Source organism: Macaca nemestrina, chromosome 1 (genome assembly GCF_043159975.1).
Source record: "Macaca nemestrina isolate mMacNem1 chromosome 1, mMacNem.hap1, whole genome shotgun sequence".
NCBI classification, from domain to species: Eukaryota; Metazoa; Chordata; class Mammalia; order Primates; family Cercopithecidae; genus Macaca; species Macaca nemestrina.
Window position 1 is genome coordinate 211661084 of NC_092125.1, and position 26963 is coordinate 211688046.

At 48.2% G+C, this 26963-nt stretch overlaps 1 long non-coding RNA gene across 2 annotated transcripts; it reads left to right on the top strand.

Moving 5' to 3' along the window:
• The first annotated feature begins 9536 nt into the window (after nt 1–9536).
• On the top strand, nt 9537–18190 carry LOC139363868 (uncharacterized). 2 transcript variants are annotated; one of them, XR_011624960.1, is made up of 3 exons: nt 9537–12799; nt 13483–13729; nt 15386–18190. It is a non-coding gene; the product is annotated as an uncharacterized lncRNA (long non-coding RNA). The 2 variants fall into 2 exon arrangements; XR_011624959.1 differs by having other exon boundaries at nt 9539–11019; nt 12264–12799; nt 13483–18190.
• Nucleotides 18191–26963: the final 8773 nt, after the last annotated feature.

Genomic DNA, 26963 nt, shown 5'->3' on the forward strand with positions numbered 1-26963 from the left:
TTTAATGTGGTACTGGGAACCCGGGATATAATAAAGAGTGGCATCACAATTCAGGGAGGAAAAATGAATTACTGAATAATGCTGATGGGAGAATTGGATGATAAGGTGGGGAAGAAAGTCAACCTACTTCCAGCTGGATTAAGGACCTAATGTGAAAAAGCAAAGTTATAAAACGATTAGAAGAAACAAATGTAGGCAAATGCCTTTGTGACTTTGCGATCAGTAAGAATTCCTTAAAGAGGAAAATAGCTGGATTTGACTATTTCAAAATGAAAGACTTTTGCCTGTATCAGTTAGATTTAGGCTTACCAGCAGTCCAGGGCTGGCATCCGGGATGTTTCCCCAACCTCAGCACATGGCTCTGACCTCTCAATCCAATATTCCAACCTACAAGAAGGAGGAAACTGGAAAGAAGAAAGAAGGGAGCTCTTTCTTTTCAAGAATATTGCCTACAAATTTCCCACCTATCTTCTCTTATATCCTATTGGCCAGAACCTAGTCACATGGCAACATCTGCAAGGTGTGCTGGGAAATGTAGTCTTTATGCCAGGAAGCCTTGCATCCAGTTACAAATCAGAGTTTGTATTTGTTTTAACTAGGAAATAAAGGGAGGGAAGTTGTTGGAACTCGCTAGTAGCTACACAACAAAGAAATGCCATAGACGGAGTCCATGCCAATTCGACTGAGAGCATGTATTTTCAATATACATGACTGACAGTAATATCTGAAATGAACAGCAAATCAGAAACAACCAAAAATCGAGGGAGATAACTCTATGTAAAAATGTGGAAAGGATATGAGCAAGCAATTCATAGACGAGGAGACCAGAATGGCTAATAAACAGAAGAGATGTTTCATCTTATTAATAATCAGAGAAATGCAAAATAAAGTGAGAAATGGATGCTACTTTACATCCAATGATAAAATGTAGGATAATATCAAACAGCCACAGATGTGGGGATCTGGGGAAAATGCAACCCTTACGCACTGCGGAGGTGAGCAAAAAAATTTTTTTCGGTACATGTGCAGGTTAGCTATATGGGTATATTGGGTAATGCTGGGGTTTGGGCTTCTAGTGAACCCATCACCCAGATTGTGAACACAGTATCCTATAGGTCATTTTTCAACCTTTGTGACCCTCCCTCCCTCCCTTCTTGGGAGTAAAAATTGATGCAGCCACTTTGGAGAGCAACTTGGAGGTATTTAGTGATACGGACAAAGTGCATATCACTTTATAATGTAAATCCTGTCCTGTATATAAACCCCAGAGAAATTCTTGCTTAAGTACACAAAGAGATATATTCAGGGATGTTTACTGTAGCATGGTACAGTAAATAATGACACAATTGGAAGTAATTTAGATGTTCTTCAATAAATAATTATTAAATATAATATGTATAAATGATGGAATATAATACAACAGTAAAAAAATTCTACATCTATATTAATCAAGATCAATAGATGTCAAAGAAGCAGAATGAGCCATTAGCCATGTATCACTATATACATTAAACATACACATATAACAATGCCATACGTTGTTTATATAAATGCACATGTATGCATTTAAAATGCAAATACATTTATAAATGTAAATAAAATGGACAGAGAACCTTGGGACAGTGTCTATGAGGCAAGGAGAATGGGACTGGATATAGAAGATAAAAAGAAAAAAGATTAAATTTAAAAATAAAATAGGCCAGGCGCAGTGGCTCACACTTGTAATCCCAGCACTTTGGGAGGCCGAGGCTGGGCGATCACGAGCTCAGGAGTTCGAAAGCCTCCTGGCCAGTATGATGAAACCCATCTCTACTAAAAATACAGAAATTAGCCAGGCATGGTGGCACACGCCTGTAGTCCCAGCTACTTGGGAGGCTGAGGCAGAAGAATTGCTTGAACCTGGGAGGCAGAGGTTGCAGTGAGCCAAGATCACGCCACTGCATTCCAGCTTGAGTGACAGAACGAGAGTCCATGTCAAAAAATGAACTGAAATGAAATGAAATGAAAAAAGTAAGTAATAAACCTGTGGCCAGATTGAAGCTCCTTAAGGGTAGATCTGAGTTTAATTCACCTCAGACTGAATTCATCTCATTCAAGTCACAAAGCACCCAGCTTTACAAATAATGGGGTGCTTGATAATATTTCAAGAGTGAATGAATGACTACTCCCCAAACTGAGTATCGCTGAGTCTTACGTGCTACAGCACAGGAGTTGTGTAATGATTTATAAGAATATTTTCCTCTTCGGGGCTTCCATCATTTGCCTCCAATGGCTTAATCTCATCAAGCATCGCACATACAATTTCAAGTTATTTCTTGTGAGGCCATTATCATCGCTGGGTGGTGGTGGTTGTCGTTTTTTTTCATTTGGAATTATGTTTCTAAAGCATCTCCTTCCCTGCAGGTTTTGAGCCATCTGCGATAAAGGAGGTACTTAAGATTTCAATAACAACGAAAACAGATTAACTAAAGGTTTGCCTTTCATGTTGAGTATATTTCTGTTCAACTTTCAGGTGCTATGCTACAAAGAATATTTTGTTTCAGTCGATTGAAAATGAGGCCTCGTACCGGATGAAATGCATTGGTTCTCTTTTCAACTGTTTCCAAGTGTGGAAATCTCTTCCCTCAGATATCCACATGGCTTCCTTCATGTCTCCACTCAAATGTCATCTTTTAGAGAGGCTTTTCACTATTTATAATAGCATATCCATGCCCCCTTTGCCCCTTTACCTTGCTTTATCTTTCTTCATGGCACTTCTTATATGATATTATATGTTTATTCGTTTATTATCTGTCTCCCTACACCGCTGGGCGAGCTGCATGAGACCAGACCTTGTCTACTTTGTTGACCGTTCTATCCCCATGTCGGGAACAGTGCCTGGAACTGAGAACGTGCTCACTAAATATCTTTTTGTTTGTTTGTTTGTTTGTTTGTTTGAAACAAAATCCCCCTCTGTTGCCCAGGCTGGAGTGAAGTGGCGCGATCTCGCGATCTCGGTTCACTGCAACCTCTGCCTCCTGAGGTCAAGTGATTCTTCTGCCTCAGCCTCCCGAGTATCTGGGATTACAGGCTTGCACCACCAGGCCCAGCTAATTTTTGTATTTTTAGTAGAGACGGGTTTCATCATATTGGCCAGGCTGGTCCAGATCTCCCGACCTCAGATGATCCTCCCACCTTGGCCTCCCAAAGTGCTGGGATTACAGGCATGAGCCACTGCACCCAGCCCACTAAATATCTATTGACTGCACAAATCATGCATTGTTTGAAGAGTTTTGTGAAAACCTCTTCATTATACACCTATTCAGGTTAGCATCATTCTAAGAATTAACCCAAAAGACATTTTCCCCTTTCAGTGTTAATTTCCCACCCTGTTTATATATTTAGTCATCTAATATTTATTGAATTTCTGGTATGTGCCAACATTGTACTAGGTGCTGGGGGATTCTGGGACAAATGAAACAAGCCGTGCTTCATAATTTTAGCTTTTGCTGTCAACAACGAGGGTGACCTCACGTTTCTAAAATCAGCACATACTTATTAATAAGTTTTCTCTGTGCCAAACAAGCACAGAGGCAATCTCATTCCATTCATTATCTTTTTCAAACCTCACAGCAATCCTATAAAGTTGCTATTAGAGTGTCTCAAAATGCTTTCCTATAAGCATGCAGTTTATTGGCAATAAATAAAACAACAGGATTATCTCTTAGAATTCAGCCCGTGACTTGTCAAAACTGGATAGAGGCTTCTAGAGAGGAATATAGGGCACTGCCATGTGAACAGGTGCAGGCCCCCTGCAGAGACCCTTCACCCCACTCCACCTGCTCCCCAGGCGCATTTGATGCTCTGCACCTCAAACACACCTTTGCCTTCAACTTCACAGATTTGTTTAGTGACGATTTTCTCACTCAAGGCTTTTATCCAGAAGAAATGCAGGTGTGCACAGTCTTGAGGGCTTTTATTTCTTTTTCTTTTCTTTTTTTTTTTTTTTTTTTGAGACGGAGTCTCACTCCATTGCCCAAGCTGGAGTGTAGTGTTGCGATCTCTGCTCACTGCAACCACCACCTCCCGGGTTCAAGTGATTCTTGTGCTTCAGCCTCCCGAGTAGCTGGGATTACAGGTGCCTGCTGCCATGGCTGGCTAATTTTTGTAATTTTTAGAAGAGACAGGGTTTCACAATGTTGGCCAGGCTGGTCTCAAACTCCTGATCTCAGGTGATCCACCCACCTTGGCCTCCTAAAGTGCTGGGATTACAGGTATGAGCCACTGTGCCCTCCCATGAGGGATTTAAAACATATTTGTGTGTGATACCAAATGTGTTTATATACTGTCACCTTTTCCATGACATAGTCAGAATGATTCCTTCATGAGAAAGCATTCTGGAGACACTTTAATACTTTTTGCTCATTTTACTCATTTTAGAGACAAGGAAATGGAAGGTTGGAGAGGTTAAGAAACTTACTCATGGTCAATAAGTGGCCAACAGAGGCTTGGGAGGGCAATAGATCCAGGACTTGGTGACCGGGGGTGGGGCAGGAGTCCAAGATGGTCTCCATAGTTTTGACTTGGACAGCTGGGCTCTTGGGGTCCCATTGACAGTCTGTGGCTGTGATCTGCTTGTAGCCAGAGATGAAACCTGAAGCCCATGAGAATGAGGTTGGGATTGCCTGGTGATATGATTTGGTTCTGTGTCCCCACCCAAATCTCACTCTGAATTGCGATAATCCCATCGTGTCAAGGGCGGGTCAAGGTGGAGATAATTGAATCATGGGGGCAGTTTCCCCCATACTGTTCTAGTGATGGTGAGTAAGTCTCACAAGATCTGATGGTTTTATAAAGGGCAGTTCCCCTGCACATGCACTCTTGCCTGCTGCCATGTAAGATGTAACTTGGCTTCTCCTTTGCCTTCCTCCATGATTGTGAGGCCTCCCCAGCCATGTGGAACTGTGAGTGCATTAAATCTCTTTCCTTTATAAATTACCCAGTCTTGGGTATGTCTTTATTGGCAGCATGAGAACAGACTAATATACCTGGGGACTCCAGAAGACATGGACTAAGGGCCCATGACCCCTTTCAATTCACCTCCATCTTTTCCTAGAAAGCAAAGAGTGGGGGAAATGGCTCCCCATCGAAGAAGGGGGAAGCACCTGCTGAGGCAGGGGTGGGAGGGGCTACTGGGCATAGATTATATCAATGGTTTCAGCAAGCAGGCATTTCAGACTTTCTGGCATTTGCACAACTGAGGCTCCCTTAGGACCCTGGAAGAAATATCATCCAATAACCAGCAAATGCCCCTGGCCTCCCAGAGATGCAGTACTGCCAGTGACCTTGGTGGTAATAACCTTCAGAGGAAAATCCAAGCAAGCACAAAGCTGTTTGGACAAAACTCTCCAACCCAGGAGCCATAGCCCCACAGATTTCAAAGGGCACAGCTGCCTTCCTCTCTGGCCTGGTAGCAATTAGAATTCTTCACATCAAGAATACCAAGATGAAACAGGTGGAGATTTGCCAAAGATCTACCTTCAGCCAGCACACCAGCTTGTATTCTAGTGACTTTCAGGGTGCAGAGTGATGCTTCCAAGTCCCATTCCAGGTTCAGTTCTCCAACGGTGAATGAATTCATATCCACAACAGCATAGAGCCCAAACCCAAGCCAGTCTCTAAGACAGAATCTTTCTTTGTGTGCCATTGATTTGAGTCCTGCTTGGCAGTTTTGGTGAGCAGTGGTTTCTTTATGACAAAAGAGCTTCTTTCTCTCAACTGCGTCTTAACCATGGAGGCAGCCATCACACTGGAGGGGGCTTGCTTCCCTGCACAGGTCAAGGGCATCTTGGGGAGCATTTGGTTCACTAGGATAGAACCCTGGTCTCCTTGTCATGGGCCCAGCAGAGGATGCTCTGTCCTTTCTTGTCTGGCCTCTAGGCTTCAGCACATGCTGTTCTTTCAGCCTGGAAGGCCTTTCCTGCCCCTTTCTTCCCTGGCCGACCCTCTTTGTCCTGATGGGCTCAGATCAATGAGATCACTTCCCCCAGCAGTGTCTCTCCATCATTCCTACTTCTGCCAGCTCTCCGTCTTCTGGCTCCCACAGGCCCTGGGCTCCCTACTCCTGGTGCTAATCATGCTATCTTTTGGTATCTTTTTAAATTTTTTTGAGATGGAGTTTTGCTCTTGTTGCTCAGGCTGGAGTGCAATGGTGCAATCTCGGCTCACTGCAACCTCTGTCTCCTAGGTTCAAGTAATTCTTCTGTCTCAGCTTCATGAGTAGCTGGGATTACAGGTGTGCACCACTATGCCCAGCTAATTTTGTGCGTGTGTATGTGTGTGTGTGTGTGTGTGTTTAGTAGAGATGGGGTTTCACCATGTTGGTCAGGCTGGTTTTGAATTCCTGACCTCAAGTGATCCACCTGCCTCCGTCTCCCAAAATGCTGGGATTACAGGTGTGAGTCACTCTGCCCAGCCATCTTTTTTTTTTTTTTTTTTTTGAGACAGAGTCTTGCTCAGTCGCAGAGGCTGGAGTGCAGTGGTGCAATCTCAGTTCACTGCAAGCTCCGCCTCCTAGGTTCAAGCGGTTCTCTAGCCTCAACCTCCCAAGTAGCTGGGATTACAGGCGTGTGCCATCACTCCCAGTTAATTTTTTTTTTTTTTTTGTATTTTTAGTCTAGATGGGGTTTCATCATGTTGGCCAGGTTGGTCTTGAACCCCTGACCTCAAGTGATTCTCCTACCTGGGCCTCCCAAAGTGCTGGGATTACAGGTGTGAGCCACCTCACCCAGCCTATCTTTTGGTATCTACTTGCTTTTCTCCCTGTCTCAACAGGGCGGAGACAGGGGCCGTGTGCCAAGCTTCTTTATATCCTGTATGCCTAACACAGTGCTTGGCATGTGGCTAGCCCCCATAATGGTTTGTGGAGGGAGTGAAATAAATGTACAACGTTGTACTGATGCAAAAGAACTGGAGGATTTAAATTCTGCTAGTGACCTTAGAAGTGGTAGGATTCCTTTGTACTGAAAGGCGTGAGACAAATCAGGATAGGAACACCAGGAACTGGGTGCCTGCTGCCATCTGATGCCGATTTCTCTCTCTTCTTTTAAGACGGCATCACAGACATCAGCCTGGAGACCTGGCACTGAGACTCTGCTCAGCCACCCAATTGCTGTGTGGCCCTGAATGAGGCTTCTGGGCGTCAGCATTCTCCTTCATGGAGCGAAGCAGTTGGTCTACAGACATGAGCTAGAATACATAATTTGGGATGCTTACAAGTGCCAGGCACCATTCTAAATATTTTCCATGTATACTTCATTTAATCCTTACAACAACCTTATGACACGGGTGTTGTTATTATCCCCATATTCTTAATAGGGCAACTGAGGCACAGAAAGGTCGATTAACTTGCCCAAAGTCACACAGCTAGTAATGGATGGAGTTGAGGCTTTTACTCAACAACCTGTTTCCAGAGCCCACCTGTTAACCCCAAAGTCTCTTGGTTGGATGATGTATAAGACTCATTCCTGTTTTACAATAGAACCTTTATTATTCTCACATTGAAGATATTTACATCTGATGCCCTCAGAGCCCATTTTTAGCTGACCATCTCCCTGAAAGGCCAGAGGCATTCAGCATTTTTTTTCCTCTGCCCCTTGTGTTGGTTAGAGAGGAAATCAGTGAGGGTGCAGATTGGGGAAATGGGCAGGCCTGGATTGGCATCGCAGCCCCACCACTCACCCACGTGTGAAACACAAGCCAATTCCTTTACCTCTTGGAACTTCAGTTACAATGCCTGTAAAGTGGAGATGGGATCTTCTCCCTCTATGACTGTGAAGATGAAATAATACAGATAGAGTTGCCAGATTTAGCAAATAGAAATACAGGGTGTTCAGTTAACCTTGAATTCCAGATCAAGGAATAACTTTTTAGTGTAAGTATGTCCTATGCAATATTTGAGACACACTCATGCTAGTAAATTATTCCGTGTTGGTCTGTAGTTCCAATGTAACTGGGCATCCTATATTTTATCTGACAGCCTTACAGGCAGAGAAAGCACTTAGTGTGATGCCTGTCCCATTGGAAGGGATCAATACACTTTAGAAAGTTCTCTGCTGAAACCCAACACTTTGATTTCGTGGGACTCAGTTGGGAGGCCTGGACTGTGGGTAAAATCTGCATTCAATCCGGGTGCAGTGGCTCCCAGTACTTGGGAGGCTGAGGTGGGTGGATCCCAAGGTCAAGAGATCGAGACCGTTCTGGCCAACATGGTGAAACTCTGTCTAAAAATACAAAAATTAGCTGGGTGCGGTGGCGCACGCTTGTAGTCCCAGCTACTTGGGAGGCTGAGGCAGGTGCTTGAACCTGGGAAGCGGAGGTTGCAATGAGCCAAGATCTCACCACTGCACTCCAGCCTGGTGACAGAGCGATACACCGTCTAAAAAAAAATTCTGTATCCACCTGTTTGGACTCACCTGGCTGGGGATAACTGTGAACACCCCTGATTCATCCTGCAACTGTGCATTTGAGTGAACAGGTCTAGAATTTCAGTAGAGGAGTCTTGAAAGGGCCTTTTTGAAGCAGAAGCTGATGTGCCCACTGCCCAGGGGTAGTGTGGAAACTGCAGACAGCCCAGTCAGCAGTGCTCACAGCTAATCACCAGCCTGTCCAGGCTCACTCCAGTCCTTTCCCCATCCAAGGGCGCCATCTCGTGCCAGCATCAGGCTGCCAGCTGTATGTGTGGCTCCAGCAAAGACTGGGACCTGAGGAGGGGCCCAAAGAAGCCTGGATTACCAGTCCCCTTGCTGGGCTCCCCAGAGCTTCCTTCCCCATTTCCCAGCCGTTGTTCAGCTTCCTCTTTCCCACCCATCTCTGTTTTCTCTTGCTTTCCATCGATGCTCACATCGGCTTACTAAACAGCAACCGTAACACACCAGGGGCTCGGGAAAGCTGCAGGTATGTGAGAAACAGCACCGAACCAGGAATCAGAAACGTTTATGTTGAGACTAGGGAAACTATTTGCCAAGTTTATGCCCTTGGGGGAATCCACGTGACTCCTCTGCAGCCACTTGCTTTGTAAGATTGTGATAATCCCCCGCTTTTTGCAGGTTTTGAAGGAATTGTGGGGGAAAATTGGTGGTACATGCAAAAGTGCTCTGGACACCCTGAAGTGCCCTAACAACATAAGTAATGTTATAGTTTATGGTCACATAGCATCTCTAATAATGCAGTTTATCATTCATAACAGTCATAACAGTGATACTTCCTGGGCACCTAAGACCCCAGCTCTGACCAATGACCCAGAGACACCAATACCTTCCTCCCTCCACTGTTTGCCTCTAACTTTTAGACCCAGAACCCTACCTCCAGGCCAGCCCTTCTGTGCTGTAGATACTTCCAGCATTTGGGAACCAGAATGGCTCAGGCAGCAGTAAAGGGCTCTGGATCTACCCGCCCTTCCCCAAATTCCTTGGGCCTCAGTTTCCTCATCTCTTTAGTGTGAAGCACCTGCTGGTAACTTTAGCAACCTTTTTTTTTTTTTGAGACAAAGTCTCGCTCTGTCCCTCAGGCTGGAGTGCAATAGTGAGATCTCGGCTCACTGCAACCTCTGCTTCCCTGGTGCAAGCGATTTTCCTACCTCAGCTTCTCGAGTACCTGAGATTACAGGCAGCGCCATCATTCCCAGCTAATTTTTGTATTTCTAATAGAGACAGGATTTCATCGTGTTGGCCAGGCTGGAACTTTAGCAATCTCGACATAAATTCTAGTTCATATTTCCTTCAGATGCGGCTGCTATTCCAACTGCTTCCTTTTAGGAAGCAGCGTGGATAAATGGAAATTGCATGGGGTTTGTAACCAGACAGAAGTGACTTTGAATATCGGCTGTCACCAATGTCATCACTATGGAACTCTGGCAGGTGTCTTCACCTCCCTGAGCCAGTTCCTCCCCTCCATGAAACAGCGATAAAAATAGAATCAGTCTCCGTGGTTGGGCTTGGCTGACGTTGCTTTGTAAAGTGCCGTGCACGTTTCTGTCACTGCCTAGTTACCAGCTGAATGCAGCTCTTACATATTTCTTCCTCCTCTTTCAGCCACACCATCCATCTATTTATCCATCCATCCGTCCATGTATCCATCCATCCATTCATCCATGTGAAAACATCTGTTAAACTTCTACTGTGGGCCAGATCACAGGGCTAGTTGCTGGGGATGCAGAGATAATTAAGACATGAGTCTTGCTCTAGGAATTTGCAGTCTCATGGGGAGATAGCAATAAAAAGAATCACTTTCATTTACTGAGCATCTACACGCAGCAGACACAGTGCTAGGACTCCACACGTTCTCTCAGGAAATCCCAGGGGACAGGACCCCACAGGCATTGCTCTCAACCAGTGCTCTCGCCTCCCTCCTGGATTGCCTAGTCAGGTAAACCTGCCGCAGACAGGTAGGAAGGGCCATCGTGGGGGTCTGAGAGAGGTCGATGGGGCCTGAAGGAGAGAGTGCTTGGCTCCACGTGAGAAGAACCGGGGAGGTGGGGGCAGTCACAGAGGGCTTGCGGAGGAGGTGTCAGAGAGGAGCGTTCTGGGTGGTTGGGCCAGAGGGCAGAGGCTTAGAGGCACAGAGCAGCAGGGAGCCTCATCTTCAGGGTACACTGGGAGTTTGGGAGGGAGGGTTGGTTTGTGTGGGAGGCAGGATGGGAGCAGATGATGCTGGGGAGGTGGGAGTGAGGGGCCCAGATCATGGGGGACCTCGGTGCCCTGGCTTTGTTGAGCAGTTTGGACTTTGTGCTCTGAACATGTGTTTCAGAGTGAGGTGTGGAGAGGGGCTGATGTAACCACCCCAGCAGGAGTAAGGAGGCTGGAAGGAGGAAACCAGTGATGAAGGATTTGCCATAACCTTGTCCTGGAAGAAGAGCCATGGCCAAAGTAGATGGAGAGGAATGGCCATGCAAGGCAGCTGTGATGGATTCACCTCCATGCAAGACAGCTATGACACAGTTGATAGAAAGTATGAGAACATGGGCCACCCCTCCTTGGATGTGTAAGTATTATAGACATCCTAGATGTAAGTATTATAGACACCCACCAGGACAGGGAATTCCAGAAGAAGAACAGGATTCTGGGGGAAAAGGTGGTAAATTAATTTTGATGTTCAATAAGCTAGTCAGAGTGCTGCATTCCAGGCAGTGGGCTGGGCACCTTAATCCAAACCCAACAGTTCCATACACTCCTTTAACCACTCCCACTTTACAGACGAGGAAACTGAGGTCCAGAGACATTCAGTCTCTTCCCAAGATCACAGAACTCACGAGTGGCAGAGCAAGGATTTGAACCCACATCTGCCTGGCCCCAAGACTGGTGTGAAAAGGAAAATCGCGGAGGGGTTTTCAAGGTTCCCATCCTGAAACTCGAGCCTGGTGATGTTCAGCTGTTAGAGCTGGGCCCTTGGAATCGTCCCAGGAAGGTACTGACCACGCCCTTCAACCTGGTCTGCTCTTGGCCCCAGAAAAACCCTCTGGGGTTTCAGCCATTCTCTGAGACTCAGCCTTAGCTAAGCTTATCCTGGGCCAGAGTGGCAGGCTGACCCACAGAGGGGCTGTGTGTGTGGCACTGACTCCCCAGTCCCCGGCCAGGCCACACCATCTTGCAGAGCCTCGAATGTGACAGACAAGAGATACAGGTACTAGGGATTAATTTGCCACTTTGGGGTTTGGTGAGAAGAAATGAAGTGAGAGAAGGGGAGGGGAGAAAGTTGCGTGGGAGAGCTTGTGGCCCCTCAGAAGCGAACCAATTAATTAGAGGCACCAAACGAATAGTAATAAAAGCAGTAGCAGGGGCTACCACATTTAGGGGTTGCTTACTATGTACCAGGCCTTTTTAAATTTATGCATTATTTAGTCCTGTGGCATTGAGGATTCAATATCATTTCACAGAGGGGGAAACTGGGGCACAGAGAGGTTAAGTAACCTGCACAAGGTCACACAGCCATCAAGAGTTGGAGAGCCCATTACCATCACTCTTCTGCCTCAGCCCCTCTCACTCTACCTAGTGTGCCTGGCAGCCCTGAAGGCAGAGGAGAAAAATGGGGAGCGGGGAGGTGCAGGGCTGGTGAATCCAACCTCCCCGAACTTCCTGCTGGGCCTGAAGGGGCAGGTAGGGGACCTGAGCTCTGACTGCATTCCACCCTGATTCCTCACGTGACCTTGGATGATCTGTCTCCACCCTGGATTCAATAATCTGTGTGCAGAGAACGTTCATTTAGATGGCGTTTCAGTTTCTTTCCAGATTGGAATGATGTGATTCTAAGAGTCCTGGGTCAGAGGGAGTATTGGAGGTATCAAGGGGCTGGACCGGTGAGGACAGGAGTCTAATGTGCCCCTGATCTCTGTCCCTCTCCTCTGGGCTGCAGCCCTTGTGACATCAAAATGCCCCACCCCCTCCTTCGGCTTCCCTCGCTGCTGTGCAGAGGCCACCGGAGGGCGCTGTCTCCTCACACTTCTGGCTGAGTTCACCCCCGATGTCTGAACCTCCTCTTGAGGCTGGAGAGAAATTGAGAGGCCTGGAGCCAGTGTCTGGGAGGCCTCTGGACACAGCTGGACCCACTGAGGCCCCATGGAGCCAGTAGGATCTTAGCCTGTGGAAAGAGGTGCCAGAGCAATGACTGGGAGTCGAAGGCCTGGGCTTCAGGGCGAGAGCTTGTGGTGAGCTCTGGACAAATGGCTTTGTCTCTTCCATCCTCAATTTTTGCATCTATAGACTGTGGAGAGTGATATCCACCTCATGTCACTGTTGTGAGAAGTGCTACAAATGAGAATGCACTTGTGAGTGCTTCAAAGAACTCAGATGTTCTCCATGCCAGAGTGGGATAGATTGATTGATTGATTGATTGATTGATTGATTGATTGATTTTGACAGAGTCTTGCTTTGCTGCCCAGGCTGGAGTGTGCAGTGGTGCAATCTTAGCTCACTGCAACCTCCGCCTCCTGGGTTCAGGCAATTCTCCTGCCTCAGCCTTGCCGAGTAGCTGGGATTACAGGTGCACACCACCACGCCCAGCTAATTTTTGTATTTTTAGTAGTGATGGAGTTTCCATGTTGGGCCAAGCTGGTCTCAAACTCCTAAACTCAAATGATCTACCTCCCTAGGCCTCAAAAAATGCTGGAATTACAGGCGTGAGCTACCCCCCCCCCCTGCTAATTTTTATATTTTTAGTACAGACAGGGTTTCACCATGTTGACCAGGCTGGTCTCGAACTCCTGACCCCAAATGATCTGCCTGCCTCAGCCTCCCAAAGTGCTGGGATGACGGGCATGAGCCACTGTGCCTGACCCGCCAGAGTAGGTCTCAATGATTATCACCCTTGAAGAATCATCCAGTAACCCAAGGAGAAGATCATTTGGCAAGGGCCCCATATGACCTTCCAACTGGCATAAGCGCTGAACTGCTTCTTACATTCTCACAGCAGCACCACAAGGTATGAATTATTATCATCTCCATTTCACAGCTGGGAAAACCCAGGCTCAGAGAGGCACCATGGCTCCCCCGGGTCACCCAGCCACTGGGTGGCGTTACTGGAATTCAGACCCAGGTCTGTTCGGCTCCGAAGACTTGCTTAAACCACTGGACTGCCCCACACTGGCCATGCCAAGTCAGGAAAGAGTTTGATGTGACCTACTGAAGTCCCTCGGGCTGAAGTTTCAGATGAGTGTCCTTTATTTAGTCCTCGGGAGGTGTGAACCCGTATGTCTTTGGTATGGATACACATTTCAATGGAGTCAGTAACTCCCAGGATTGGTTTTGTCATTTTTTTTTTTCTCCCCTTGGACTTATGTATGATTCTTCCTCCCTGGGAAGCAGAGCTGACCCTGTGACATAGGTGGCTTTACCTGCAACTTGACCTCTTTCTTTCTTTTTTTTTTTTTTTTTTGAGATGGAGTCTCATTCTGTCGCCCAGGCTAGAGTGCAGCGGCTCGGCTCGCTGCAACCTCTACCTCCCGAGTTCAAGTGATTCTCCTGCCTCAGCCTTCCCAGTAGCTGGGATTGCAGGCGCGCACCACCACACCCAGCTAATTTTTGTATTTTTAGTAGAGATGGGGTTTCATCATGTTGGCCAGGCTGGTCTCGAACTCCTGACCTCTCTGAGGTGATCTGGCCCCCTTGGCCCCCTAAAGTGCTAGGATTACAGGCGTGAGCCATGGCGCCCGGCAACCTTCTCATATGAGTGGCAGATGGGTGGAAGAAGCTGGACTTATGTCCATTCACAGGCTCCCCACGCTGGTCAGGGTGCAGGGTATTTGCTCTGGTGGAGGACATACCTCCATGTTAAAATGCCCAGTTGAAGGCTTATAGCTTTTTTCACTTCTTATTTTCTCTCTTGATGAAAGATTGTGCTGTCGGCAGGGTTGTAGCTAAGTCGAAGTGTGGCTTTGTTTTCACAATTTCTGTTCGCTTTCCTTCCACTCTCAGGCAGCTTGAGAAGGGTAGAGGGGTGGGAAGGAGAGTGACAGCGGGTGCTGGAGTCTCCCAGCCTGGGGGGTTCTTGAAGTTCCAGAGTCATGGAATTGTGGCGCTGGAAGCGACCCTCCCAGGGCACAGAGGAGGCAACTGAGGCCCAGAGAGAGGACCAGACCCTCCAAGGTAGCCCAGCTAGTTAGCGACAGGCTGGGACCAGAATCTGCCTTTCTGCTGGTCCCACGCCAACTCATTTGCTAAGTCACCCAAAGCCTGGAGTGTGGTTAGTTTAGAAAACTCAGACAAGGAGCCAGGGGATGGGACAGTGAAGTGGGGACAGGGAGGTGCTGACCTTGTGCTTTGAAAGCGCTAGTGGGGAGTTGCTTGTCTTCATCTGACGTCAGCCCCTGGACAAATAATGGCCACGGAAAGCAAATATTATGAGAGTCCTTGTGTAAACACGGAGCCGGTGTTTCAGTGTCAGAAATGGGCCGAGAACTCCAGGCTGTATCAGACCAGCTCCCCAGCGCTGCCTCTCAGCAAATGCACCTCTCTCTGCTGGGGAAGAAGGACCCTCAACAAAGACGGGGGGCAGAGTCCACCTGAGAGGCCACAGTGGGGCAGAAAGGGAGAAGCTAGGAGGGTTCTGGAAGAACTGGGAAGATGCAGCATACCCAGGGACTGAATTAGTTTAGGGATGCAGGAAAAAAAAAAAAAAAAAGTCAATTACCAGGCACCCATCCTGCATCAGGCCTGACTGAGCCCTTTATAGACATTGTCTCATTTAATTTTCCCAGGAACTCTAAGGGATAGGCATTGTTGTCCCCATTTTGTAGATAAGTGCATTGAGGCTCAGAGAGGTTAAGCAACTTGTCCGCAGTCACACAGGTGGGAAGCAGCGAACAGGGATTTGATCTCGGGTCTGTCTGATTCCACTACCCTGGTGTGTTTTGCAGTCTGGACCGGGGCCTTTCTTCATCAGAGTCACCAGGAAACCTTGTCAAAGAGGAGATACCCAGGCTTTACACCAGCCTTTGGGAGGGCCTGAGAGTGAGCATCTCCCAGGGAAGAGGAAGGAGGAAAGCTGCTAACACCTGGGAATAATCGCTCAATAGCAGGAGCAGCTAAATTCTTCTTTAAAGGACTAGATAGTAAATATTTTAGACTCTGCAGACCTTTAGTCTCTGTTGCAACTATTTGGCTCTGTTACTGTCATTTGAAAGCAACCACAGACAATACGTACATGGATGAGGGTGGGTGCATTCCAATAAAACTTTATTTGCAAAGTGGCGCACTGGATTTGGCCCCTGGTAGTTTACTGCCCCTTGTCTATAGCATGCAAAGTGCCCCCATAGCCTGTCTCTCTGGTTGTTTTCCCAGCAGCCCTGTGAGGAGAGTATGCTTTTCTCCATTCTACAGATGAGGAGATGGAGGCCCAGGGAGGTTAGACATCCAGGGTCCCCCAGAAAGTGCATGTCAGAGCTGGGAGTAGAATTAGACCTCCTGATCCCAGTTCAGTGTGCTGGAAAGTATGAGCCTGGTAAGAAGGTCTGGGCCGGGGAGATTGCTATTCATGAATGAAAGCAGCCACCATTCACTGGGTACTTGCCATGTGCCAGGCACTGAGTCATGACCTCACATAAGCCGCTACCCAGATGTTGAATGTCATTGTCTCTGTCACATGGGGTGGTCACAGCCTCCCTGGGAGGTAGGAAGGCATCTGCAGCGTGTCAAAACCAGCTTATCTCGGGTGCCCCAATACACCTGACATGTTACAGCTGCACCACGGGAAGGTGAAAGCTGCTGACAAGATGTATTTGCCTTTCCATTCGTGAGAATGTACGCATTCTCTCTCCCTCTCTCTCTCTCTCTCTCTCCTCTCTCTCTCTCCCTGTGTGTCTCTTTTTTTCTCTCTCTCTCTTTTTCTCTCTCATTCCAAGACACATACACACACCCCAGTCTCAAACAATCATCAAATAGACATGTGGTCAGTTCAGTGACCTCCTTGTCCTAGGTAGAAGAACACAAAATCCAAGGCCTGGAGGTGACTTGTCTGGTTGACATGAGATGTCCCCACTGAGATCAGGAACCGGGAAACTGCCTGGTATGGGGAAAAGAATGCTGGACTTCCAGTTGGTCTGGATTCCACGCCACAGCCTGACCCTGATCGGCGGGTGACTTTAGGTGCCACCCTCCTCATTTCTAAAATGGGTGTCACTTTCCTAATTCACCAGTTGGGTGGGAAGTAGGTTTGTTCATTTGTTCAAACCATTCATTCGTCCATCCGTTCGCTTCCAACTATGTAGTAAGCACCTTCAGTGTGCCAAACACAGCTAGATCATTTGATTTGCAACTCTAAAGATTTAAGATTTGATCCTCCCTACACCTGTTTAAGAGTTAGTACCTAAATGGTAGGTCTTTTGACTCAAGGATGCCTTGTGCTAGAATTTCTCTCTAGGTAAAAAATGTATCTTTCTCCCATGCATAAAGTGGGCTTTGGCAGCCAGGTGTGATGGCTAATGCCTGTAATCCCAGCTCTTTGGGATGCCGAGATGGGAGGATCACTTGAGTCCAGGAGTTTGAGACCAGCCTAGTCAACATGGAGAGATCCTATCTCTACCAAAAAAAAAAAAATTAGCCAGGCATGGTGGTGCATGGTGTGCATGTCTGTGGTCTCAGCTACATGGTAGGCTGAGGCAGGAGGATTGCTTGAACCCAGGACTTAGAGGCTGCAGTGAGCCGTGTTTGCACCACTGCACTCCAGCCTAGGTGACAGAGCAAGACACTGTCTCAGAACAAACAAACTAAGTAGGCCTTGGCAAGAATGTAGTGCCAGTTCCGCATGCCAGTTTATTCATCCAGTCTTCCACTTATACATTGTCTATCCATCCACCCACCCACCTGCCCATCCATTCATCCACCCATCCATTCATTCATCCATCTATCTATCCATCCATCCATCCATCCATCCGTCCGTCCGTCCATCCATTTTTCCACATGAACCCTTGCATCCCTGCATGCAATCATCCATCTATTCAATCCATCCATTTATCCATCCATGTATTTATTAATCACTTCTATGTGCCTAGCTCAACTCTGTCCACTGACTCCAACCCCCAGGAAGGCCCCATGCCCATAGTCACCTTGGGTTTGAGGCAGAGGTGATGGAAAGCTCAGAGTCTAGGTAGCAATAATTTCCGATTCTCAGAATCCAGGAGCTCTCTGAAATGCCCTCAGGCACTTTGAGAGTAAGCAGAGCCAGAGACAGACTCATTCAGGCTGCACACACATCCCCTGTTTAGATGCAGCCCTTCCTCTTGGTTCTGCTCTAGCCTCTCCCTCTGTAAGAATACCTGAAGCCCCGGCCCTGGCCCTGTGTCAACTAAAAAGAATCTTACATGAATGGGTAAACCAACTGTGGCATATCCATGCAACAAAATAGTACACAGCTGTGAAAAGGAATGAGGCACTGACACATGCCTCAATATGGCTGAACCTTGCAAACACTATGCTAAGTGAAAAAAAAACAGACACAAAAGACCACGCATTGCATGATTCCATTTGTCAGAACAGGCAAATCCATAGAGACAGAAAGGAGATTAGTGGTTGCCAGGGGCTGAGGGGAGGAAAGAATGAGGGATGATTGCTAAAGGATACAGGATTCTTTTGGAGATGATGAAATGTTCTGGAATTAGTAGTGATGGTTGCACAACATTGTGAATAAAAATCACGGGATTGTGTACTTTAAAAGGGTGAACTTTATGGAATATAAAATATTTTGGAAAGATTTTAAAGTTATTAAAAACATTAAAAATATAAAAAATAATATTTCTATGTGTTGTTATTATTATTATTATTTGAGACTGGGCATCACTCTGTCACCAAGGCTAGGGTGCAGTGGCACAATCATGGCTCATTGCAGCCTTGACCTGCTATGCTCAGGTGATCCTCCCGCCTCAGCCTCCTGAGTAGCTGGGACTATAGGACTGCACCACCACGCCCAGCTAGTTTTCTGTATTTTTTGAAGATGAGGCTTCGCCATGTTGCCCAGGTAGGTCTCAAACTCCTGGCTCAAGTGATCCCCCTGCCTCAGCCTCCCAAAGTGCTAGGATTATAGGTGTGGGCCACTGCACCTGGCCTACGTGTTATTAAATATGCACTTCCCAGCCTTCTGGTGACAGAGTGAGGGAAGGTAGCACTGATGCTGTTTCCCAGCAGAGAAACTGGAATCTCAGAGAGGAGGGAGGGCCTGTCAGGCTGGCATTGCTAATTAGTGGCGGAGATGGGACAAGAAGTAGGGCCAGACTCTTGGTCTGGTGCTCTTTCCCTCATGTCAGACTGCCTGATGAGCAGATGGCACTTCCTGAGCCAATCTCCAACTCTGTCTGTATCTGCCACCTTTAGTCCAGGGGCCACTGCAGGCACAGCTCGCACTGGAGGAGGCTGTCATGACAGCTAATGGCTGCCACTTGAGGAGTTATGCTTGGTGCCAGGCACAGGGGCATCAATGAGGGTGGTCTTATTTCATTCTCAAAGACCTCTGTCATGGACCTTGTTAAGAGTGCCAAACCCCTTCTACATGAGCACGCCAGTCTTTCCTGGGGCGTCCTCAGTGAACATAGACTGGTGGGAGGTCATGGTGTCCCAACCCTAGAGACCAAAGAAATGGGCAGGAGATAAGCATAGAACCTTAACTGGGCCTTGAACATTGAGCATGCAGAGGCTCAGCGGCCTCTGCAGTCCTGCCCATGACTGTGGCTGTGGCAGCCGGCACCCTGGGCTGCTCCTGCTTGCTCTAGAGTCTACTGCCTTGATTGATGAATCATTATTTGACCTATTCCTCCATCACTCCTTGCATTCCATCTACTTTCTAGGCCTGGTCTTCCAGTTTCCTATAGATTCTGTGAGCTTCTGATATCCTTTCATTAAATTCCCTTTTGCACTCGTCAGAGACAGAGTCAGGTTCTGTTGCTTGCAACCATTCACTCTGACCGATGCATCCCTATGAGATACGAGATACTCTTATTTGGCCCATTTTACAGATGAGAAAGTTGAGGCTCAGGGTCCCCCAGATTATGAGTGACAAAGCAAAGATGTAAACTCAGGTCTGTCTAACTTCCAGAGCCCGATCTCTCAACCTCTACTGAGAAAGAAGAGCCAGCAAACCTTTCCTGTGTGTTTCCTATAAGCCAGACCTTGAGCAAATCCTCTAAGCAAATCTATAAATCCTCTAAGCCAGACCTATAAGCAAATCCTCTCAACAGCTCTATTAAGGAGGAATTGTCCCACTTTTAGAGGTGTGGAAACTGAGGATCAAGGAGACGATGTAACTGATTTATAGGTACCAGAGCTGAGATTAAAACTGAGGTTCACCTGGCTCCAAATCCCCACACTTTTATATAGAGGTAGGAACCAAGACCTGATGGTGGGTTTCCCCTCTTCCCAGTTGGTAGAAGTTCCCATCTCTGCTTTTGGCTACATCAGCACCTCCTGCCAAGTCCTGAGGGGTAGAAACCTGACTCTACCCATTAACACTTGGGTTCAGGGATTCAGCAGCCACTGGGAGGAATCCTGCCCCATAGCCCAGGTCCTCTATAAATCAGGGGCCCAGGAAGCCACAACACTGATAAATATTTATGTTGCCTCTAAGAAAAATATGTCTCACTTGATATATTTTCTTTGTGAAAAGGCAGTAAATGGCAAGGCCCCATTACTTTTCATGAGTCTGCCAGAGCTGTAAAGATGCCCCATCCCAGCTGGGGCTGGGGGCCAGCCTAGTGCCCCTTGAGAACCACCATGTCTGTGTGTCTCAGGCTGCAGCACCAGGTCAGAGGATGGCATTTTGCTTGCCCTCCTGTGAGCTACTGTCAAGACTCTGAGAAGGACCCACTGGGCAAGCTCGGTGGAGGATTTCTGTCCAAAAGGGAACGGGGCTGGGGGAGTGGAAGGAACAGAACCCCAGCCCCGATTCCTCCAACAGCCTCCAAACCAACCCTAGAGCAAATCCCAAGGCCATTCCTAAACCAGCTTCCAGTCAGGCTGGATACACATCAGCACCCACCTCAAACCCTCCTTTCAGCCCTTATCCCGCCTGGACCTGGGCAGCAGCTCCAGCTCTGAACACCATCCCACAGCTGCACCAGCCCCATCCACAGTCCAAACCAGACATCAACTCCATCCCAAGCTAAACTCAACTTCTGCCAACCCCAGGCCTAACCTCAAACCCACTGCAGCTACAGCCCAGTCCTAAAACTCAAACCTAACCCAGGCCCCGAATCCTGCTCTCAGCTCTGCTGTCACCTCAGCCTGAGCTTTCCCCGAAGCCCCAAGGGTAGTCAGTGACATGCTCTGGTCAGGGGCAGAGGGGTCACCAGCTGGCTTTCCTGTGCTCAGTCTGGAAAACCTCCTTTAACGAATTCAGCAAATATTTGCTAACGACCCCATGCATGCCAGGCCCTCTTCTAGGTACCGAGGATGCTTCTGTGAAGATGAACAATGCCTTGTACAGAGAGGAGAGCCCTGCTCCTCTCCGTCTCCCAGCTTTGAGACCTCCCCTCACCCTCCACCCACTCTACTCTCAGCCCTCTCCTCCGGTGGCAGGAGGCTTGGGCTGTGCTCCAGACAGCCACGATCTCACCTGGTAACTGAGGTAGTCTCCCTCCCTCTGAGCCTTGAACCCTCATCTTCATAATGGACAGTGAGAGAGGGAGGGTTGGAACAACTGGACTTTGAGTTTCTTGTGACCTTCTAGAAATCACTGACCTATGGACAAAGGTCAATATCTGACTGCTAAACAGATGCTGGGTTTTCTGTCCTGGACCTTGGTGGTAAAGAGGAGGTGCTGGCATCAGAAATGGAACAGATGGTCTTCTCTCTTCTCTGGATCAGGGGTGGGGGCTAGAAAACCCAAGCTCTCTCCTCAATCCCAACCCAGAGCCATATGGCCAAAGGGGTCATGCAGCCCAGGCGCCATGGCCACTCTCCTCTCTGACTCTTTCCCTGTCACAGAGGACGATGCCTCAGAGCCACATTGTCTAGGCCTCAGCTTAAGTGCCTGGGCCCCTGTCCTGGTCAGATTCTGACCCCTGCCCCTCTGCTGCTGGCAACTCTCCCACCTCCATCCCTGGCTTCCCAAGCCTTCTGCCTCTTCTCCTTCACCCTCAGCCCCTCTTGTCTCTCCCACTCCTCCTTTTCTCTCCTGGGATCTTTAGCTCTTTTATGCATTATTTTTTTCAATGCCTCTGGTATTCTGTTGGCCATTCTCTGTTCCCTTACCTTCCTCCCCCAACCTGGTCATTTTCTCTGCAGCATTTTTTCTTTTCTCTCTGTCTGTCTCTCTCTGTCTTTCTTTCAATTCTCTGTGTCTATCATTTGCAACCAAAAGAATGCTGTGGAAATGGGGCATCAGATCCATGGCAGCTTAGGAAATGTGAGGAATGTTGCTTTCAGTGCTGAAGAAATTCTTGTGATTTCATCCCCACAAAGTTATGTTAAGCGTCACTCTAGCGTCAGCTCGGTGACTTTCAACGCATTATTCCTTGAGGTTTATAATAAGACACATACTCTCATTGAATTCTCCCAGCTTTCCTGTGAGACAGGCATGTCCCCATTTCCTGGATGGGAAAATGCTCTCAGGGTGGGACAATGACCTCTCCAGCAGGCAAGGAGCCGATTCCAAGTCTAGGGCTTTTCTTTGCTCCCTTCGTGACATGGTGGACGGTGGCATCCGCCTCAAAGCCTGGGAGGAGTGCTTCTGGTTGATTCTGGTGACGCACAGGGGTCTCTGAAGCTGGGGAGTAGGTGATGTTTCCCACCTACTCCAACATCTGCAATCACTGCAGAAACACAAGGAGAATCAATATCCAACCCACCCCACCAAGGGCAGCTCTGTGGAGGATGCAGAGGAGAAGCTTCTGCTCGTCCAAGCCCAGGAACTTCCTAATGAAGAGAAGATCCATGGGGTGGGGGAGGCTGGTAAGGGAGGATAAGACCCTGCCAACTCCTACCCAAGGCTTTGGCACTCGGCTCAGAAACGTGGCTTAGTGAGGGAATACAGTCTGCTCAGGGGATAGACTTTGGGGTTGAGTGCTGGCTGCCATTTGATCATGCCTTAAGAAGAGTCTCCATCTTTTCCTTCTTTTTCTTTCTTGAGATGGAATTTTGCTCTTGTCACCCAGGCTGGAGTGCAACGGCATGATTTTGGCTCTCTGTAACCTCCGCCTCCCAGGTTCAAGTGATTCTCCTGCCTCAGCTTCCCCAGTAGCTGGGTTTACAGGTGCCCGCCACCACGCCCAGCTAATTTTTGTGCTTTTTTTTTTTTTAGTAAAGATGGGGTTTCACTATGTTGGCCAGGCTGGTCTTGAACTCCTGACCTCAGATCCACCCACCTCGGCCTCCCAAAGTGCTGGGATTACAGACATGAGCCACTGCACCCGGCCAGACAGTCTCCATCTTCTTATTGCGAAGTAGGTGTGCTGGCCCCACCTCCAAGTGTGGTGGATATGAAAGCCCTGCATTAAATGTACGGTGCGGGATGGGTGCTCCCTGCTAATAACACGGGCCATTTACATTGAACGCCAAGGACACAGCATTTAACAGAGGTCTCTGTTTACCTACTAACTCTGAAATAACTTCAAGGCTGTGTGATTCTCACCCAATTTTTAAAAGCAGTTTAACTTGAATTGTATTTATTCCACCGTCTTGAAAACAAACAAACATGTGACAACTGATAAATTACTCATTCAAATAGGATTGTGTATAATTGAGATGCAATTGAATGCAGACAAAAGATAACAAATATTGGCCAGGATGTGGAGAAAAAGGAACCCTTGTACACTGTTGATGGGGATGTAAATTAGTACAGCCATTATGGGAGACAGTATGGAGGTTCTTCAAAAAAGTAAAAATAGACCTACCATATGATCCAGCAATTCCACTTCTGGGTATATATCCAAAGGAAATCAGTATATATCCAAAGGAAATCAAATGAAATCAGTATGCCAGAGAGATATCCACAGTCCCATGTTAAGTGCAACAGTATTCACAATAGCTAAGACACAGAATGAACCTGAGGGTTCATCAGCAGATGAATGGGGCTGGGTGTGGTGGCTCATGCCTGTAATTTCAGCATTTTGGGGGCGCTGAGGTGGGCAGATCACTTGAGGTCAAGAGTTCAAGACCAGCTTGGTCAATACGGTGGAACCCCATATCTATCAAAAATGCAAAAATTAGCCGGGCGTGGTGGTGGGCGCCTGTAGTCCCAGCTACTCGGGAAATTGAGGCAGGAGAATCGCTTGAAGCCAGGAGGTGGAGGTTGCAGTGAGCTGAAATCGCATGACACAGCGAGACTCCTTCTCAAAAAAGCAAAAACAAAAACAGAAACAAAAAACAAACCAAAAAAACAGATGAATGGATTAAGAGCACATGCTAAATACACATGATGGAATACTATCCAGGGTTAAAAAAAGAACAGAATAATGTCATTTGTGGCAACATGGATGAACCCAGAGGACATTTTGCTAAGTGAAACTTGCCAGGCATAGAAAGGTGAATATTGTATGATCTCACTTACATGTAGAATCTAAAAAAGTAGAACTCACAGAAGCAGAGAGAGGAATGGTGGTTACCAGGGTTGGGGATTGGGGAGATGCTGGTCAAAGCGTAAAAATTTTCAATTAAATGGAGGATCTACACCCCCAATCACGAAATGCTGCAGATGTGATTCTGATCGAATGTGGACCTGCTGGAGGCATGGGCAAGCTGGCCTTCTGCAGTGCTCTGCGGATGAGGCAGCAGGACCTCTCCCAAGCCAAGGTGCTGGGGCTGGGCTGCTGGGGCTGGGCGGATGGCAGCTGAGTTCCACTTTCCGGGACTCTGGGACTCCCAGAGTCCCAGAGTCATGTGTGCCATGTGCCATGGCCTCGAGGGTGCATGCTAACACTTGCGCAGGGGCACCGCGCGGCTGTTATCTGCCTGGTTTGAATTAGATGCTGGGCTCTGCAGAACCTCAGGCTCATTAGTGGTTTCATCGCCCAGGCTGGCGCCTGCAGGATGGTAACATTTTATGATTTCCTTGCTTTTTCTTTCTTTCTTATTTCTGTCTCTCCCCCACCTCCTTTCTTTATTATTTCCAATTTCCACCTCATGCCACAAAAATGTAAAGGCTACCACGAGTCCTGCTGGGACATACTCACAGTCACCCGCACCGCACATGCTCGCCCCACTCACCACTGTCCTGGCAGCACACACACCAAGTGCCACAAGCCGTGGACCCACTGATCCCTCTCCAGGGCCAGGACTTGCAGGGGAATGGGGCTGTGTGTTTCCCTGCCCCACCCAATGCACACATTGACAACCACTGCCACCTGCACTTCTCTGGGCACTCAAGGTGGCACAGTAGGGCATTTCTGGAGTCTCTCTGCCTCTGTATCCCCCACCCCAGTTTTGAACTCAATCATTTGAACACCATTTATTCTTTTACTCAGCAACTTAACCTTTTCTCACCTGCGAAATGGATGTGATAAGAATATTTGGCTGGGCACAGTGACTCACGCCTGTAATTGCAACAGTTTGGAAGACCGAGGCAGGTGGATTGCTTGAGCCCAGGAGTTCAAGACCAGCCTGGGCAACATGGGAAGCCCCATCTCTACAAAAATTATCCAAGCCTGGTGGCACGCACCATAGTCCCAGATACTTGAGGGGTTGAAGCAGGAGGATCACCTGAACCCGGGAGGTCAAGGTTGCAGTGAGCCACGATCGTGCCACTGCACTCCAGCCTGGGCAACAGAAGGAGACCCTGTCTCAAAAAAAAAAAAAAAAAAGAATATTTTGTTCTCTACCATTGACGTTAGGCTGAAAGGAGAGAGTGAGCAGAAGGTATTTATCCCAAACTGGGCACAGAGTAAGTGCTTAATAAATAGCAAGCATGATTATTATTCTGCTGATGTCAGGGGCAGCCACTACCATTTTGAACACCTACCTCTGAGGCTGCGGGCAAGAATAGATGAGAAGTTGCACTAGGTCAGCCTGCAGAAATGCTCAGTAAGGGGTATTCACACTCTTCATCATCGTTGTCGTCGTCATCATCATCATCATCTCTCTGTAATTTCTGTTATTCTTTCCCCGCATTCTCCTCCACAAAGGGTGGGAGACAGCATGGTAAGACCAGAAGAAAGAAGGCTAAGCAGACCGGGAGGAACTGTGATGACAAGCCAGAAGAGACCCCTGAAAATAAGAGATGGGACAAGTTAGGCGGGGCAGGGGGAGCCGAGAGCGGCTGGGAGGAGTGGGAAGGCAGTGGGCGGGAGGAGTTCATTTCAGATGATGGTCATTAACTTACATCACTCCGTGCGCTCAGTTGATAAGAGGCTTCCTTTCGAGTTCCTTAGCCTTCGTGGGGATCTCTGAAGGAGGGCGTTATTACTTCCATTCAATGCAGCCACCGCAGGCACTGGGGCAGCGTGAGCATGGACAGTGGAGACATTGCAGGGCCTCCGGGAAGCTGCAGCGTGCCCGTGTCAGCTCGATCAAGGCAAGACCGTCTTTGCCCAGGCCAGCCTGGGGAGGGTTGTGCCAAGGTGCTGGCTAACGTTTCCTGGGGCCCACATGAGCAGAGGAGAGGTCTGTGGGCTGCTGGTGAGTCTGGATGGAGCTGGGAGCTGGAAGCTCCAGGCCTCGGGGATGCCTCCTGTGCAGTGGCCTCTTGCTGCCAAAGTGGGCGATCCCCGGGCCTCATCTTCCTCACCCTATCGGCAGCTTTTGACAGAGCTGATTTCTCCCCGCTGCCTTAAGCACTTGGCTTCCAAGACAACACTCTCTCGGTTTCTTCCTTCTTCCCTGGCCATTGCTTCTCAGGCTCCTTTCTGGAATCTGTCTCCTCTTCCAAACTGATAAGTGGTAGAGCACCCCGGGGCTGTCTACACCCACTCCCAGGGCTGTCCACACCCACTCCTGGTCTCTGTCCACACTCATCTCCGGGGCCCTGTCTACACTCTCTCTGGGTCTCTGTCTACACCTACTCCCAGGTCTCTGTCTACACTCATCCCTGGGGCCCTGTCTACACCTACTCCGTGGGTGGGCTTATCCAGGCTGAAGTTGTAGATAGGGTCCCCCCAGACACTGACATCTCCCAAATGCCGATCTACAGGCTAGACCTTTCCCTTAAGCTCCAGACTGGTGCATCCAGCCCCCTGCTTGGAGAAGGCCCGCCGCATCTCACACCAGGTGGATTATTGAAAACTGCTTTGCTTTCCATCCTCTGCTTCTCGGTACATGGCATCCAGGTTGCTCCGGTCCAAGCCCCTGAAGTTGTCCTGCCTCCTCTTTCCCTCACATCCTGCATCCAATCCATCCGCAAGTCTGGTCAGTGCTCATTTAATCATGAATCCTGACTCCCCAGGCACCCTCTTGCCACACTAATCTCGTCCTATCAGCTTGTGCCCCTGTTATGAAACCGGCCTTATACTGTCTCCTTGCTTCCCCTCTTACCTGCTGCCCTCTGGTCCAGTGATCTTTCAAAAGTGGACATCAGATCTT